Source organism: Aquarana catesbeiana, linkage group LG02 (assembly GCF_042186555.1).
Source record: "Aquarana catesbeiana isolate 2022-GZ linkage group LG02, ASM4218655v1, whole genome shotgun sequence".
In the NCBI taxonomy this organism is placed as follows: Eukaryota; Metazoa; Chordata; class Amphibia; order Anura; family Ranidae; genus Aquarana; species Aquarana catesbeiana.
This window is the reverse complement of record NC_133325.1, coordinates 736,741,753-736,750,726: the sequence shown is the minus strand read 5'-3', so window position 1 is coordinate 736,750,726 and position 8,974 is coordinate 736,741,753.

The following is an 8,974-nucleotide window of genomic DNA, read 5'->3' as shown; positions in this document are numbered from 1 at the left end:
CCTTTATTAAAAGAGAAAAAAAAAGGGCAGCACAGTGGTGTAGTGGTTAGCACTCTCACCTAGCAGCAAAAAGGGTCACTGGTTCGTATCCCAATCACGACACCATCTGCCTGGAGTTTGCATGTTCTCCCTGTGCCTGCATGGGCTTCCTCCGGTTTCCTCCCACACTCTAAAGACATGCTGGTTGGTTAATCAGATCCTGTCTAAATTGGCCCTAGTATATGTATAAATGTGTGTTAGGGACCTTAGGCAGTAAGCTCCTTGAGTGTAGGGACTGATGTGAATGTACAATGTATATGTAAAGTGCTGCGTAAATTGATGGTGCTATATAAGTGCCTGAAATAAATAAATAAATAAATAAGTGTCCCACAATGTCCATCCATCTTCAATCATGCCACCCAATGGTCCTGAAAAATAGCTCCACCTCAATGGGAGGCACCCCACTGACTGCTGTGTCAGCTGGTTTATAGGCAAGGGCAGGGCCACCCGGTGATGTTGTGACCCCACCCCTTCTGACATCATGTGCCATCAAAGGGACGGGGGGGACCCACACCTTTTTTTTTTCCTTGATTTGTATCTATATTGCTGGAAGTCAGCAATACATTACAGCCGCAAGCAATTTTAAATGACATTTTTTCCTTTATGTAATTTCCAATGTAATTTTGCTGCGGGACTGTATCAGACAGATGCGCCACTTTACAGGCAGGCTAAGGGGACCCCCAGACATGATATTTAAAGGAATATTTCTTAAAATCACTGCTCCTGAAAAAACTGTAGTTTTAAAAAAAAATGTTTGCATTGATACATCTCTCTTGGGGCAATACCCGTGTCCCCATACACTTTTTATGACAATAACTTGCATTTAAGCCTTTAAAATGAGCACTTTAGATTTTTCATGTTCGTGTCCTATAGACTTTAATAGGGTTTGCATGTTCGCACAAATTATTTGCCTGTTCGCATGTTCTGGTGCGAACCGAACCGGGGGGAATACCAAGTGAATATGTCACATCATGTTACTTCCTCACTGTTTGTTATAACTCCTAAAAACCTACATCACCATGCCCCAACTATATGCATTGCATGGTTGCTGCACAGCCCCTTTCAGATAAATATTCTGCTCTTGGTGGGCAGTACTGTGGCACAGTGGCATCGCTAGGGGGTGTGGGCTGCACTGGGTGATGCCCACCAGAGAGGTGACACCTGTGGGCAGCAGCACTGCTAACGCCACATGGTGCGCACCCCTACACATCTCTCGCGTCTCCCCGGCTGTCTCACACAGCGGAGCGAACCAAAGCCCCCCTCCTCTCTGTTTACATCTTCAGGGGGGAGGTGGCTTTGGTCTGCAGCATTCTGCTGTGTAAGAGGGAGGAGGTATTTCAAGGGACACACCGCTGTATCTGTATCTCGCTCTGTTCTGAGGTCTGTAAAGTTAAATGTCTGCACTGATTGAGGGGGGTCTGCACTCTACACTGAGGGGGTCTGCTCTGATGGAGGGGGGTGGTCTGCACTGAGGGGGTCTGCACTCTGCACTGATGGAGAGGGGTGGTCTGCACTGAGGGGGGTCTCCACTGAAGGGGGTCTGCACTGATGGATGGGGGTCTGCACTGAAGGGAGTCTGCACTCTGCACTGAGGGGGGTCTGCACTGATGGAGGGGGGTCTGCACTGATGGGGTGGTCTACACTGATGGAAGGGGGGTGGTCTGCACTGAGGGGGGTCTGTAATGATGGGGGGTGGCCTGCATTGATGGAGGGGGGTCAGGACTGATGGAGGGGGGTGGTCTGCACTGAGAGGGTCTATACTGAAGGAGGGGGGTCTGCACTTGGTGAGGGGGTTTATACTGAGGGAGTGGGATCTATACTGTGGGAGGGGGTCTGTACTTAGTGGGGGGTCTATACTGAGAGAGGGGGTCTGTACTTAATGAAGGGGGGTCTGTAGTTAGTGGAGGGGGGTCTGTACTGAAGGAGGGGATGTGTACTGAGGGGGGACTATAGTTGGTGGAGGGGGGTGACACCATTTTTTTCATACTGGCTGAAACCAACGCTGTGGCAGTCTACTGCCTTTGCATCACTGCAGCATGTCTTTACCGTTCCTCCAACCACAAGTATAAATGAGGTCTAAAATGCACTTTTTTTAAATTATATTTTTGTGTATATAACTAACATCAACACTAAGATTTATAAGTGCTTTAAGAACTCCAGGCAGACAGTTGTTTCAAGCTAGTATAATGCTTGGTTAATACTGTCTGAATATGGCTGGTAAATGCCTGAGTGCTTTTTCCCTAAAGACAAATTGTAGGCAATTATACCCGGTGTTCACAGTCGTGGCTCATATTCTTCATACATTTTTTTTGTGTAGAATCGATTAAAAGGCATGGAACCATCAGTGCTGTATCATTTGCCTGCTAGAGCATTCTTCTCAGAGAACAGAGAACTCAGTCCACCAATAACAAGATCTGGATTTCAGTCTGTTGCGCTCATGCCAGGTAAAAGGATCAATTTCCTTGCTGGGATACCTAGCTAGAAAATAGCAATGAACTCCCTGCCTCACTTTACTCAAAGATATTTAAATCTGTGATTACGGATGAACTTTTCTCTAAAGTGCGTTTCCACTTTTGGAATAATACCTACTTTATATTTGTTACATGTTCCCATTAAGATAGTATAACAAAACAATTCTGCTTATCTTTTAAGTGCATTTTACTTGCTTAATTCCTTACGTGCTCTCTCTGCTTTGCAAAGTTTGGGGGATGGGGGGGGGGCATCTGGGGGGATGGGGGAGGCCATCTGTCCAAAAATTATCATACTGGCCATACAGTAGTTGGATCATTTTTTTGGGCTGAACGAAAAAAAAAAAAAAAAAAAACAGGTTCCTCCATGCACACAAATGAGGTTGATGGAGGAATACCCCCCCAACCCCCCATTGGGACATTATTCTGATAGCAGGACTCCTAAGCTTTAAGCATACACTGATCAGTAGACATGTGCATTCGTTATCGTCCAAAAGCATTTTCGTCCAAATTTCAGGGATTTTTGTCTTCATTTTAACATTGCGACAACAGTTCGATATAGATAGAAGATTTGACGTGATGGTGACAATAGCGATCTGTATCTATTGAACCTGCCGTTGAAAGTGCCTAACCTAAAGCCACCGTCCGATACTGCCATCGCCATTGTGAACCAGAACCATTAGGAGTGCAGAGCGAACAGGAAGGAAATTATATGCTTGAATTTTGATACAACGTAATTCCATTGACTGTTGGGGTAGACCGTTCGACATGAACAGAAACCAACAAGTATCGTATAATTTGACAATTATATATACAATCAAAAATATGTATAATACCGTTCAACATGAAGATTCGATAAAGCAACTAAAACATACGATCGCCGCGAGCGGACATTTATGGTCAAATGCTTCGCCCATAGGCTATAGAATAATTCTAATGTTGTTTGACTAGTAATAATAATTAATCATTATAATTATTACTAGTCAAGCAACAGTAGAATTATTCTATAGCTTGTGGGCAGAGCATTCGGCCGGAAATGTACGATCACAGCATCGTACAGTTTAGCTGCTTCAACTAATCTTCTTAGAACATTCAACCTTAATTAATTTGGATTTTCGTACGAATGCATTTTTTAATGAAATAAAATGAATGAAAACGAATTTTGAGAGTAACTACATAAATGTATTTTTTGGACGAAACCGAAATTCTGAAGCAAAATATTTCAGTGTGCACAAGTCTACTGATCAGCAGCTACAGCCACTGATCAACAAAAATGTTTGTAGCATTCCCGTTTGACAGAAGTCATCGAATGACTGACTTCTGTCAAGTGGGAGCAGCCATACTTGGTTCAAAATGCAGCCGATCCCTGCTGTACTTGCTGAAGATTGATCCATCTATAGCCAACTTAGGAATCAGACATGAAACTTTCTACTTAGAAACATCTAAAAGCTAAGAGATATATATTTCTTTAAATCATTTTAGGTTTGCTGTATGAATGGGAACACAAACATGTAGTGGGGTTTTCTCAAGTTTGCCTGCAAAAGAGGAAATACACTTTAAAACCTATAAGTACAAAGGGTAAGTGGATATGGTGCTGCTATAGATATCCTAAACGTGTAACGTGAATATTATAAATTAATTGAATTAAATCAATACATAAATATCAAGTGATAAATGGCAAAAAAGTGCTAGTGCAAAATCATATAGTATAAATTCAAGTTGATATTAAAGTGGTTGTACACCCTGTACAACCACCTTTACCTACAGGTAAGCCTATATTAAGGCTTACCTGTAGGTGCTTGAAATATCTCCTAAACCTCCACGGTTTAGGAGATGTTTGCGAAAGACCCAAGCGCCGAAGACAACGGCGCATGCGTCAATGTCATCGGCACATGCGCACTTTAGAGAGGGCACATCGTGCTGTTTCTAATAGGGGTCATGCCGTGACTGGCGCTCCTGCGCGCATGCGTGGGAATGACATCACGCAAATCCGGCCAGTCACGGAGCTGAAGTTCGCAGCCCTGGAAGGTGGGGCGAAGATGGACATTCCCTGCTAGTGGGGACAACGGTGACATCGCGGGCTTCAGTTTCAGGTACGTGACACATAATGGGCTATTATGTGATGCATAGTAGCCCATTATGCTTTATCTTTGCAGGGAAATAAATATGAAGTAAAACCCATCAGGGTTTACTTCCCCTTTAAAGTGCTAAGTGCAATAAATCAATAATAGTGCTCCAATGTAAATAAAACATTCAAAAGTACATAGTGTCTCAAGATGAAAAAAAGTCCAAAGAATCATATAAAACGTCCAGTAAACTGTTTTCACAAGGTGTAAATTGGTGTGCCAAAGGTGCATGCAATCGCGTTGGTCCATAGAACGCACCGCAACCCGGACTTCCTGTTTTAATACCATACACACTTGTTACCTGCTGGAAGCCTGTAAGTGTTTATTTTTCTTTGCGCAAATAAACAGTTTTATGAAGTCACGCTATGATTACCAGTGATGTCTTTACATGATAACACTGGGGCAGAGGAGACCTTAAGAACCAGCAGTGGATGTCTTTATTACAGTCAGGGTACTGTGTAGTCTTGTTGCCCATTGGTGGGTGAGTTTTTCGAATGAGTGCAGCATAAGAGGGGGGCATAAGTGTAACAACCACTACCCAATTGCATGCACCTTTGGAGCACCAATTTGCACTTTGTGAAAAGAATTTACTGGACGTTTTATATGATTCTTTGGACTTTTTTCATCTGATGACACTATGTACTTATGAATGTTTTATTTACATTAGAGCACTATTATTGATTTTTTGCACTTAGCACTTTAATATCAACTTGGATTTATACATTATGATTTTGCACTAGCACTTTTTTGCCATTTGTCACTTGATGTTTATGTATTGATTTAATTCATGATAATAATATTACACATTTATAGCCGCGCTATATCCCTTTTGTAGTCTTATATCCTGCCATCCACCTTATGATGGTTGACATCAGTGGAGGCAGCAGCTATCAACAGATTTGTTAATCCATAGCGCGGAAATATATTTATTTTGTTTTCACACTTTAAAACCTAATTAGACTTTCAGTTGATTAGCCGAATACATTTCTGGGTGCACAAAAAAAATGTTCTCAAGGAAATGTATTGGAGGACTTTTGTAGTAAAAAGTAACCTTTTCTAGTAACCTAGCCTTGATTTAGATAGAAAAATGGCAAGAATTTATCTCAACGTTCAACAAAGAGTTAATAGCGTGCATGACTTTCCTAAGCAGCTGGGTGGTAATACAGACCATTTTTCCGACAAACATTCTAAACTTTCCACAATGCTTTATATTATGTACTTTCCTTCTCTAGGACAGAACTTGTGACTGCAGGGAGACAGTAGAGCTAAATCTTTAATTAGGAAAAGCCCAGAGGCAATGAAACAGACAAGTCTTATGATCCTACACAAGAACTTGAACCTAGTATTGTCTTGTTTGGTGAAACATTGCAAACCTTATCTATAGCTATAATTATCTATTTATTCTTTGTAGAGGGTACATACAAATTACATAACAATGTAGGCTTTTATTTTAGCTGTTTAGGCCTACAGTGGCTAATGCCATACTGGAATTTAAAAAGCCTTTTTATCTTTATACAACTGCTTGATCAGTTTCTCGCTCATTAACCTCATTTATCGATGCCGCTGTCATTTTGTCTGTAGAACTGGCTGTTGCAGAAAGCATGTAAACAAACATATTGGTGTACCTTGAATTGGCCAATTAATGGCATGACAAAACACATTACACCCTTTGTTTGGCAGAGGATCGAGATCTGTTTGTTGTGTCAGCCATTGATTAAAGAAAATGGACTAGTTATTGCTGACCTTAACATTATTTAATATGCAGATTTTCCTGGAACTACAAATGCTTCAAGCGCCAAGCAGTGGCATAGCAACATAGATAGTATTGTGCCTATGCTTATGCATTCACCCCCCTTGACCTTAATTCAAGCATGATTCCTCTATCATTCCATTCTACAAATGGGAGCATCAAAGAGAGATGGAAGAATGATGGCAGAAAAAAGAACAAATGATCCATTGAGTCTGTCCCATTTTTTTTATTCCATTTTTTAAAACTTTTTTTTTCCAGAGCATAGATCTATGTTTGCTCCAAGCATGCTTGAATCCACAGTTGACTCACTCGCTACTTCTGTAGGAAGTCTGTTCCATACATCAACTACTCTTTGGTAAAATAATACTTTCTAAAATTAATTTTGAACTTTTCTACTGCTAGTTTGAGGTCATGTCCCTGTGTTCTTAAAACTTAGTTCCATATTGAAAAAAATGCCCCCCCTAAACCTTATTTACACCCTTCATGTATGTAAAGGTTAGAGGTTATGTCTGTCCTCTCCCTTCTTTCCCCTGGACTGTACATATTAAAGTGGCTGAAAAGCCTAAACACTTTTTTCCTTAATGCATTCTTTGCTTACCCGACCCCTCATACAATCCAGCGCTGTGCAAGTCTTCAGCTCTTCTCTCCCCTCGCGTCCGGGTTTTGCTGGCTTTGCTGGGGCAACAAGAGCCATTAGTTTCCAGTGCTTTCAGTCAAAACAAGTGACGAGAAATGGGGGGACAGGGCCAAGTCCCGCTGTCTGTGTCAATGGACGCAGGAGAGGGGCTCTGGTGTGAGCACGTACAAGTGCCCCCATGGGAAGTGGCTTCCCATGGGAACACTGGACAGAAGAAAGGGCCAGGAGGACCAGAAAAGAGAAGGTTCATGGCTGCTCTGTGTAATTCCATTGTACAGAGCAGGTAAGTATGTACATGTTTGTTATTTATTATTTTTAAAAGTACCTTTACAATCACTTTAATGTGGATGTAAACCGGATTCATGAACTTTGACCTAGGCACATCTATCTCTAGTGTTTTCTTATCTCTCTAAAGTCCTGTGTGTTTCTGCTGCTCCATTCTTCTGTTATCAGCATGATAACTTCTAACAAATTCTCTTTCAACCGAGATAAAACCAAACTGAAATTTGTGTGGTGAGAGGTTGCTATAAATAGATTAGCAGAGAGCTTGTGTTGTCACAGCACAGCTCTGCACATTCCTTCCTTCCTTTGCCTATATGGAGTGGGTGTTTGTGCCTTTCCTCCAATTAGCTGTTTTGGCTGTATGCCAAGAATCCACTCCCAGTGCTGAACAGGAAGAGAAAATCTCTAACACAATGTGCACTTTCTAAAGAATGTAGCAAGTTGAAGACAGCAGATATACAAGTAAAACGTATATAGGGAGATTTGTTTCATCCCTGTGTATCATCTGAGGCTATTCACTTCACTTGGTATATGTGAGGGTTTACATCCACTTTAAATTATTGAACACTCCTTGATATGTTTTATCCCTCAGACCTTTCACTATTTTTGTTCCCCATCTCTGGAATCCTTCTATCTAATCAAAATAATTTTGTGAGATCTCCATAACTGGACACAGTATTCTAAATGAGGTCTAAGTAAAGATCTATAAGAGGGGATCAAGACCTTCCTCCTAATACTAATAACCTCGCTAGTTATGCAACCCAGAATTCCTTTTACTGTTCCCATTACCTGGCCACCCTGTTTGCTCATTTTGCAATCATCTGAAATAAGTACCCCCAAATCATTTTTTCGTCTGTAGTCCTGGACAATAATCTACCCCCAATATTGTACTCTATCACATGATTCTTTTTTCAGGTGAATTATTTTACATTTAGAAACATTCAACTGCAGTTATCACTGCATTTATGATGGCATTTTATTAACCACTTTCCGCCCGGCCTGTAGCAGAATGACGGCCAGGAAGTGGTTCAGTGATCCTGACTGGGCGTTATATGACGTCCATCAGATTAACAAGCCAGCGCGTGCCCGCAGGGGCACGCAGCGTGGCAATCGGTGGTGTGGTGTGTCAGTCTGACACACCGCAACTCCGATCTAGGTAAAGAGCCTCTGATGGAGGCTATTTACCATGTGATCAGCTGTGTCCAATCACAGCTGATCATGGTGTAAACAGGAAAAGCTGTGTATCGGCTTTTCCTCTATCGTGTCTGACAGACGCGGGTGGAGGAGAGCCAATCAGCTGCTCTCCTGACAGGGGAGGTCTGCACTGATTGATTATCAGTGCTGCCCCCCTGTGGATTCCCACCCAGGACCACCATGGTGGGCAACCAGGACCACTAAGAATGCCCACCCATGACCACCAGGGATGCCAATCAGTGCCCATAAATGATGCCAATCAGTGCCCATAAATGATGCTAATCAATGGTGCCCATCATAAATGCCTGCCAGTGCCTCCTCATCAGTGATGTCTATTATTGTACATCAGTGCCATCCATCAGTGCCACCTATCAGTGCCCATCAGTGCCACCTATCAGTGTCCATCAGTGCCACCCATAAGTACCCATCAGTGCAGTCTTTCAGTGCCCATCAGTGTCACCTATCAATGTCCATCAGT